Here is a 10859-nt window from a genome sequence, read left to right as displayed (position 1 = left end):
AAGAGCAAAACCATTTTATTTTATAACGTCGAGGTACTAAAAACGTTACATAGGACACAAGACTTCCTTCAAACATTTGAACATCATATATATTTCGAAAAGTACAACAAAAGAAACTCAGAAGACTGAGAAATTAAAATGGATAGAGCTGTCTTCTTTTAATTAAGGTTATCTGTTAGTTTGAAGTACTATGGCAATCAACAATTCATGGGACAACATAAGGAGATGAACAGATTTTAGGGTTCTGTTTTCCTGAAATGATGGGTCTCACATTCGTGCATTGAGATGTAATAGGACTTTTTATTCCATTGTAAGTGAGGTCAATGTCACCGAATTTTACTTCGTCACATGGTAAATGACGGCTGCAAATAAGTTTGATTGCCACTGGAGTTGCACAACTTCCTCTAATGTTCTTGAAGCTCACTTTACTAATCTTAATTTTCGAAGGAATCTGAAAATCAAAATGAGACAACAAATTTATGTAAGTAGTTTATTTGTGAAAGTTATAGTGACAAAATCAATCAAAGCTTTGAGAATGCGATCAATACCTTCCGATTGCACTGATTCCATGGACAATACTCTTGGTCTATTAGAATAGGGTTGCTAACATTGACCATCATAATGTCCAAAAACTGCATATTGGTGGCGGTGCTGCTAGCAGCAGAAGTTGGCCATGTTTTGATCTTGACACCATTAATGGTGTTAATTATCGTAAGTTCTTTACAATGACACCTTCAATGGGTTCTTCGTTAGTGTATCTTCCAAGACTTCCGATGCTTATGCCATGTCCTGGCCCACATGTCACATTGGTGATGTTAATTTGTTTGCTTCCATCTCCAAGAGAAATGCAATCATCTCCTGTTGCAATTTTGGACATTGTGATTGCGATCCTATTTGATCGACTGATGTGTATTCCATCAGTGTTGGGACTATTTTCTGGTGCAGTTATATTGATATTATGGAATGTGAGGTTGTTGCAGTCGAGGACGTTGATATGGAAGTTCTTGCTATCAAGTGACGTTATTCTCTTCACGATTGAATTGGTGATGAAGTTGAACCTCAAACTCTAAACATTTTGTATAATCAAATAATATTTTGTGAGCATCAGTAAGGAAGCCAAAAAAATTTAACAGAACCCAATAAAATCGAAAACTCATAAAGAATTTCACTTTTTTGTTTTTTTTTTTTTTGTTAGAATGGTTAAAGATAATCCTCTAGAAAATGAAGAACGTTTACCAAATTAAAAATTTTGGAAATTAGAGAAGATGCCTAAAAACAACAAGATGCACGAGATTGAGAAGGAAAGCTGAAGGCATATTGCTTACAATGGGGAGTTGGGCACAATTTATGCGTTTATGGCAATCATTCTTTTTCCAAGCTGCCTTTCCTTGGCCATCAAAAACTCCTTCACCTGATAATGTCAATCTATCAATACGTTCAAAAGTAATCCAATTATTTCCCTGAAAACTTTTTGGTGCCTGCAATGTTCCTCCAAGTTGAAAGTCAATTGGGCTATTACAAGGTCCTTTAAATATCCCTTCCTTTACTTTAAATATCCCTCCTGAAATAACAATCGCACTAGAATGATTGGACGTGCATGCATCCTTCTATGCATTTGCTAAAGCCTACATGTCACAAGTAACAAAAATTAGCAACAATTGATCCACTCAACTAGTGATAATATTGCTGTTCACACTGTATATTTACCTTCGTGATGTCAGTACTAGGCACTATGTTACCATATCTTTTCAAAGGAAAAACTACATCGGCACTAGATTGAGCATCGACGGTAAAATCTAACAATAATAGCATCAAAATTGTAGCAATCAAGAAACTCGATTGGATCGTACTCATGATGCCCTTGCTTTCTTTTCTTTTTTTATGTATATTGCTTGAAAACTAGTGAAAGACAATGATATTTCGTTTTAGATTTGGAACCTTTATGTGTTTAATAATGCCAATTGAAGAATAGAAATCAAGTTGGATGGAACTAACCGATGTTATGGTTCCATCTCCCTCTCTTAATCCAAAAGTAATCGATAACTAAATGTTGTTTATTGTTTCGCTAAGTTGTTCATCAATGGTTGTGTTGCAATATCTCTCTCACTCGCCTACGAACAGTTGAATCTCAAAGAAACTAGGCATTGGTCATACCCAACAAAGTACTTTTTCTAGAAGGAAACAAGCTTTACTGCCACTAACTAATGGTAGCCTTGAGATATATATATATATATAATATATATATATATATACGTACGTGTGTATATATATATATATAATATTATGGATTAATTTATTTGAGATAATTAAAATTAATGGTGGAATTGGAAGTTTGTATTTCTCTGCTGGGCGGCAAACAAACCTGGATTTACCATAATTTCTAAGTCTCTGTTTATCCCCAAGAGATGTGGGTGTTTTGTTGAAACTCATCCAAGCTTGACCAAAATTACTATTTTAGCCCTAATGAGTTACCCACAACTACTATTCTTTTGTCTACCTTTATTCGTTTTTAAATGACCCTAACATAAACCATAGTGAAAAGAAAATGAAAAAATATATATATTTATAGTCGTGTAAAACTTAAAATCCAAATTAGATATCTGATGACATATAGATTCGGAGCACGAACTTGTTGGTTGGTGGTGTCCATTCATTCAATTAACATTGGTACAGGGCACAGCGAGGCAGTCTCCCATGCACTCTAGTCAAGATTGTTAAGCATACATACCTAGCTCAGCCATTAGAGTTAAAAGTCCATTCATGTTTAAAAGGTATTACTCAAATTGAAGAGTATTTTTAAAATATTTTAAAAGTTGAAAGATATTTTTGAAAATGTTTAATGTATTTTTGAACGTGGGACTTTCATCCCACAGTTGTCATTGGGCAGGCCAGGGTAATGAAGTCAAGATAATTGTATTTTCTATTTAATTGTAGTCTTTTGTTAAATCGGAGCATTTTCATTACTTTAAAATTATTATTGTTGTTTCGTTTTTGCTATTTCATTGATGTTTGCTTTTATTTGGAATAAATTTTGCAATCAAACGTGCAAGTCTATAACATCGTTTATATGTGAATGATTCTAAATGAATTTTCATATATATCAAGTATGTCATGCATGTAATAACGACTTTATTTTAGTATTAAGAATTGACCAAATCTTTGGACTAACAAACAAAATAATAATAATAATAATAACAACCCACCCGACAAAACACATTACTATACCTTTAAAAAAGGAAAAAAGAAAGCCCCATATATATATATATATATATTATATATATATATATTTAATTATTGGTCAACATCCATTCCTAATCATTAAGATTGGTTTTTTTTTTTTCATTAATAGAAAATTAGTTTATTTGAACAAACAATTTCACCAATTCAACAAATAAATAAATAACAATAATAAAGTAATAATAATAATAGAATAAAAGTTTTACCAAAGAAGTTCCAAAATTAGTTTGAGTTTTTTTTTAATATATATTTTTAAGTTATCTAATAGTTTTGAGTTATATTAACATATTCAGTTAAATATTTATTTACTTTAAATAAATATTTTTAATTTACGAACAAATAATAGATATTTTTCATTTACATTTATAAAATCGAGACTTGGTTGTTTTTTATAATACCGATATCTTAAACATTGTGTAAGAGCTTTAGATTTCGACTATCTAAAGTCGTTACCCTCATTTTAGCTTAAGCTCGTATGCGGAATATAACTCTTAAAGCATCATCATTAAAATCATAATTTCAACATAAGTATAACGTCATCATTGAAAATACTGCTATAGTCTTACGTGTTCAAAATATAATGATAAGTAATTTAAGACATGAAATGCATAAACCTATATTATAACATAAGTTTAGGAAATTAAATATGTTACTAGGCTATGCACGTGCCATGGTCTCTAATTGTGATGTCGTCGTCAACCGTACAGGGGTGCCTTGCCTTTACCTGAAAAATGATGTAGCATACGGTTTGAGTATCCTTAGGGACCATAAAAATGCAAACACATGCAATGATGCTCTAGAGACCTATCATTAAAACATCTTAGGGGTGGCCTCCAGGCCGGACTAAATTGGATGTGTAGTACTTTCCTACACACGACCACACGTGCGAGCATGAATCTCTAGGCAGTTCGCACCCCCTAGAGCCATCATAGTCAAGCTAACTGTCCATAGCGACGTTCGGAGGTTAGCAGACCCCTAAGTGTCATGCACGACATGATCACTATCATCATCGTAGCTGTTGGGTTTTATGTCCTAAAACTCGTAGTTTGTAAACAAAAACATATTCTATTTTCAATAAAGTTATTATTCATGTTTATTCAGTAAAGATCGTTATTGAATAAAAGTGAATTTTACGACCATTAATCTAAATCCAATAAACTAAGAATATTCTGGCTATAGTATAATTACTTGAACTATATGTAGAGACATAAGAGTGGATCAAGTACAAGTATATAATAAAAATGATCTATAGTACAGGGATAAGGCTGGGGACACTATGGATGTGGCCCACTTTTGTATATGATATAAACAATGTGATCACTAAACTGTACATGTGGAGACATGTGAGTGGGGGGTCCTATGCAATGAGTATTGCATAAGATCGGACGATGAAGAAAATCACTCTCACTTTATATTGTCGCTTACTGTTGAGACTAATTTTTTTACTCGATGACCTAGGTAACTCGACCTTAATCCTGAGCTAACTATGAACTCGTGTTTATTCAGAATTATCCTTAGATATGCATGGGTGAGAGTGACCCGAGTTCGCCGACGCAATAAGCCTCCCATTTCAAGGGTAAGACTGGGTGAATAGTTGGGGACAAGATATAAATCACTCCTACCCGCTTTTAGGGATAGTAGAGAAGTCGTTCTCTTAAATACTGACTCCAGGTCTTGAACAAGGGGCCTCACCCTCTCATTGGCTCGAGAAGGATTCGGTTTGGTGGTTGGACCACAAACTAATTGTTCATTAGAGGATCAGTGGGACTTAAGGAACAAGAAGTAACTTTTGGGGTAAAAATAGTAAATTGACTCAACTCTAATTACGAACAACCTGTGAAGGATCGACTTACTAATCATGGTTATATCAAATGGACAGAAATATATCTATAGTGAGGGGAGTGCAACTATTAGGCTATAGTGGAGTGTCTTGGTAGTTAACGAATGTTGGTTAAAATGTTAATAAGTTTAGCCGGTTAGTCTCAGATTGTTGGAGCCCAAGATCTGTAGGTCCATTAGGTCCCCTTGCTAGCTCATATCGGAATAAACCTTAGAACAGTGCGATGAGTGACTTTAAAGTGTTCGAACTCAAATTAGGGAGAATTCAAATTAAGGAGAACTCAAATTAGGGAACATGCGCTAAATATATACGATATATCTAACCGCATTTTGATTTAATTAGGAATTAAACAAAATGAGAGAATTTGAAATATTTAAATAAGATTTAAATATTTTAATTATGATAGGGATTCATAATCAATATGTGTCGGAATTGATTGGGATTGACATTTGATTTAATGTTAAATATTACTTAAATTATTTAATTAATCATTTAATATTATTTTGATTTGAAATTAATTGTTGAATTAAAATAGACAAAGTCAAAATGTTTACTCCACTTAATGGAAAAATACATGTTTGAGTCTATAGAATATTGAATGTCAATATATTGTTTAAGCCAATAATCCCATAAATTTGAGTGGAATTTTGGGTGTCAAAATTTGGTTTAACCAAACTTGCATGTTTATCCATAAACCTCACAAATTTAAGTGGAATTTTGAGTATCAAAATTTGCTTAATTCAAACTTGAGTGAAATTTGAGTGAAATTTTGAGTGTCAAAATTTGGTAATGCAGTATAACATTTACAACATGCTTCTCAACTTAAAATGGAAAATAACGTCATATTAAGGAAATAACATCATCCTACTTCATCATATTAAAATGCAACGTCATCATCAGCATATTACAATCATCGTAAAATATCATAAAACGTCATCACATAATTCAAACACGTCATCATACATCATACACCATATGTCATACATCATAATTAATCGTCAAGGCATCATAAACATAAAGTACAAAAGACACGTGTAGGAGCCACAAGGCATGAGTCATCATGCATCACACAATGGTTTAGCCCATCCTATAGTAGACAACTTACTTGTTTGGCCTTAGCCGGCGTTTCTCTAATTTCGAGTTTGCTAAGCTTCCATTTCTCGAAGTTGCTTCAAGTGTCGCCGAGGATCGTTTCGTATTAGGTCCTTCATTGTCTTTTGCTAGTATTTCACAATTCTAATATAAATCAATTTAAATTTGTGAAATAAGACATTATTGTAACGAATCACAAAAAGAAAAAAAAAATCTAGTCACCGAAAATAACGCGAGGGTCGCGGAAACACACTCCACAACCCTCTCCAAATGCCCGTCCTTCAGTAAGCCTTCAGCCAACGCCAATAGTACCTACAATAGAGAGAAAACAAAGAAAAACCGAGAGAGACTTATCGAGAACGTCGACGAGGTCCGAAGACAAATTTACGGACTTAAACCACCAAATCCGACGTAAAAATTCTTGAAACACTTCGTGGAAGTGAATGTCCTACACTCATGCCATGTTAGTATCATAGGTACTGTTGAAGAAAAGGAATCTAGAATATAGATTTTGAGAATCCCCGATCCACCTCCACGGATGTTGAACAACCACGAAACTTCGTGGGAGAGAGAAGGAGAAGTCGACAGAGAGATAGGAAGAGAAAAAGGAAGGGAAACGATGCCGGAAACTGTCGCACAAAGGAGAGATTAAATGGCGTCGAAGAGTCACGTTAAGTTGGGTAAGGAAGAAGAATCCAATGGATATGGGTCGAACTCGAATTGGATATTCGACGACCCATGTGTACCCCATCAGCCCATTAAATCCGATGGCCCATGTGTCATTCATGCAGACATACTCCTTCGGCCCATTAAATTCGACAGCACATGTGTCACTCATGCAGACCTACCCCTTAGGCCCTTTAAATTCCGACGACCCATGTGTCACTCATGTAGACACCACACTTGACATACCACTTCGTTTTATTAAATACGACGACTCAACACACGTGCTTGTTTTAAAGTCCGGGACGCGTTGCATCCCGAGGGTGACTTCAAAATGTAATATTTCTTTAATTTGAAATTAATTATTCAAATTAATTGTTGAATTAAAATGAAAAAAGTCCAAATGTTGACTTCATTTAATTGAAAAATCCTGGTTTAACCAACTTGCATTCTTGCCAAATTAAGCCCCACAAATTTTAGTTGAATTTTGAGTGTCCAAATTTGGTGTACTCAAACTTGCATGCTTGCTACATAATCCCAAACATTTGAGTGAAATTTTGAGTGTCAAAATTTAGTGATCTCAAATTTGCATGAAGATGCAAACATGACTCTATAAATAGAGTGATCATGGTACATGGAAGGGCTTTTTCTTTAGAAAAAAAAACTTTTAAAAAAAACCTCTCACAAAATTTCTCTCATATATACTAAATCCCTCCCAAGTTTAGTCACTCACCGGATTTCACAATTTTGTTCTAAGGCTGGAGAATAGTGGAGAAGACACTAGTGGTGGTTCGAAATCGGTTCGTGAGGAAAAAGAAACTTGAGCGACAAAAGGTTAGTATTCAAACTCATTGAGTTTTAATGCTTTTGAACATGCTAGCTAATTTACTATAATTGATGTACTTAGAGTGCCTAAGATCCAAATTGCTTCCGCATGTGTTATATTAACACCATCAGACGTGTCGCGCATGAAACGCCAACTCCTTTTGCTTAACGCGGCTTTTCGGCTAAAAAACGCATTGTTCAACTCGGTATAGACATGTAATATATCGTTTTCTAGGTTTTCAATCCTTACGAACCCATTCTTGACCTTATTTAAGGCAAATAAGGTCAGTATAGCACCCTATCTCTAAATTCAAGTTAATTTATGATATAAATGTGAGTTATTAGCGTAAATAAGATGAACGTTCTAATAGGAGTCAACTCCCAACAACCTTTGGAGCATCTCTCGAGGAATTGGAGCTTATGTTAATTAAATTTGATAAGCGCCTACAATGCTGGAATTTGCAAAGCTAGAGGTCCTTCTAGAATCCTTGCAAAACGCTCACAGAGAAAGCTAACTTAACGGATTGATTCCAACCAAGAGCTGGTTAGAAGATGAATGACTCTTAGATCGAACTTGGAATCTATGATGGTCACTCTTAGATACCAAGACAATTTACTCCAGAATTAGCTTGATCAAAACTAATTCAATGAATCGGTTTAAACATCAAACCTAAAGCAAGGTTTGAAAAAGAATAACACCAAAACGGTATCAAGAAAACACAAAGGTTTTTTTCTGTATTCAACAAAATCCTCCAAACATGAATATTACATGTCTTTAAATAGGCCCAAAAGATAACCCTAACAAAATAAAGTTCAGCCACCAACGGCTAATAAATGCTATTAAATACAAATGGAAGAATATAAGGCAATTCATCACACTATTAATAAATGCTATTAAATATAAATGGAAGAAAATAAGACATTAATAAATTTCCTTAATTGGTAATTCAACTACGAATGACAAGTCTTCTAATTATGTAACAACCTAAAAAAAAAAAAAAAAAAAAAAGACAAATGTATTTTGTATTTCGTGTGTGTTGTGTTTAATAATAATAATAATAATAATAATAATAATAATAATAATAATAATATTCAAAAAAAAAAAAAAAAAAGAAGAAGAACGAAACGAAGCAGCTGCGTCAAGCAGCTGCTGTAAAGGGGGGATGAGGGGCGGCGGACGCGTAGCTGGAGGCGTGGGATGAATGAGTGGATGATTAGGGGATGTGGAAGCGTATTAGAGCTTGATTAGGCTTTAAAAAGGGAAGAAAAACGAAGAATGGAGTTGGAGAGAAACCCAGAAAACAGAGGAGAAATTTTTTGGAGAATTCGAGTTTTTGGTTGCTTAAAATTGGACATCAATCGAGGGTAAAGAAAGAGGGGTTGTTGCTGAGGAATCTTTTGAGAAAAGGATACGGCCCCGAGCTGAATCGGACGGTAATTCGAAGGTAACGAAAAAAAACCCATATCATCGAACCTTTAAATCTCGATATCTTGATTCATACTGCATAATAAATAATGAAATAAGGCTTGTTAGAACCGTAGTTAGGAGATCTATAAAGTTGTAGAAGAAATCAGCAAGAAATTTGAGCTGTAGAGATGAAATTTTTGCTTCGGGACACAACGGGTATTAAGGAAAAAGATTGGAAAAATTGCAGGGAGGAGAGGTTGAAGACGAGCGCGTGAAGGACACGCGAGGCACGTGGGAGGCCGCGAGTGGAAGTGCGACTGTGCGAGGATCAGGCGCGTGAGAAAACGAACATTGACCTTGTGTTGGCGCGTGAGGGCGCGTGCGAAGGTATTTTTGCTCCCGGTTTGTCCCGTTCGACTCCTTTTGACCTGTCCTACCAAAATTGGTCTATACTTATGTTGAAATTGATAAAATATAGGTCTAATAGGAAGGAATTGTGTTGAAATACTATTAAACGTACATTCAAGGGGGAAAAAGGAGTTCGAAACCAAGTAAGTAGCGTATCGACCTTTGAACTCGTTCTTAACTTGTTTTACAACATGTGAGTATGTTGTTTACCTGATTAAGAGCTTAATAAGTTATGATGATCTTTGATGATATTTAGTGTTTATTGTATATTGTGACTGCTTGCCTGTGATGTAAGCGTGATATAAATGATTGTTAGAATGTTCTACGTGTTGATCATGATACATGTATGGAAGCATGCAGTAACTGTGAGTATGTTATGCATGTTAATGGAAAGGTTATGACTCTAGATATGCTTATTGGTGGTTGAGCTATGGCTTATTTACTGAGTATGATAGTCTACTAATTCCCGCGGAGTTCCTGGTCAACGCGCTGTGTGCTAAGTCAGGGAGCAGAAGTACTCCTGACCGTTGGTATATGAGATAAACAGGCCGCCAGAGCAATTAGTAGACGGGCCGTATTTGACCGAGAGCAAGTCTTACATACGAGTCCGAAAATTCTAGATAAGCATATCGAGAGAGAGTCAGTAACCTAGCTGGAGGTAGCTGAGATACCTCATTAATGAACAGATGACCCTAGTAAGAGAACTAGGAGTCAATGATGAATAAAACCTAAAAACATCTGGAAAGATTAGTTATGAACTCTTGAATGATAAGCTAGCTACTTACTGAGTAATCTAATTACTCATCAAAATTATTATAACTTTTCTTTCCTGATTTAGATGATGCAGGCCAACCGAGGACGAGACCAGTGGACTGAAGACTACTGGGAATCCATGTCTGTGTCTGTTTTGTATATTTATGTTTTCGCTGTCAAGAATTTACTTCGGTTGTTTTAAGTTTAAATAGCACTGGTTTTTAATGTTTTACTGGATGTTTTTTTTAAATATTTTGAGATTATGGTTGGGTGTTAGAGTATGTTGTCGTTGATGATGGTAACTCCTGTTAATCGCGTTGACGATGAGCGGGCGTTACAAGTTGGTATCAGAGCCTAGGTTATAGGTTCTGTAGACAGTCTAGAATAGACAGTATGGATCCCTTTAGTCCAGCTCAACGGTATCTCACCTCGGTCAGGTAAGTGATGCATGACTAAATTGTATGAAAGAATAGTATGAAAGTTTAAAAGAATTGATTATGAATACTTAATTATGTGTATAACAGATATGGTAGTGTTAAAATGTTTAGACCCTAGAATGTCCAATGTGGACCTGAGGATTGAGGGGCAGCCTATAGAAGGAACTGCTCCAGCAGTGGCGATTCCGGAGACTAC

At 35.1% G+C, this 10859-nt stretch overlaps 1 pseudogene; it reads right to left on the bottom strand.

Annotated features, from left to right (window-relative positions):
* Nucleotides 1–193: 193 nt before the first annotated feature.
* LOC111434025 lies at nucleotides 194–2741 on the bottom strand (annotated as a pseudogene).
* Nucleotides 2742–10859: the final 8118 nt, after the last annotated feature.

Source organism: Cucurbita moschata, unplaced genomic scaffold (assembly GCF_002738365.1).
Source record: "Cucurbita moschata cultivar Rifu unplaced genomic scaffold, Cmos_1.0 Cmo_Scf00044, whole genome shotgun sequence".
NCBI classification, from domain to species: domain Eukaryota; kingdom Viridiplantae; phylum Streptophyta; class Magnoliopsida; order Cucurbitales; family Cucurbitaceae; genus Cucurbita; species Cucurbita moschata.
This window is presented reverse-complemented; position numbering and strand designations above follow the sequence as displayed.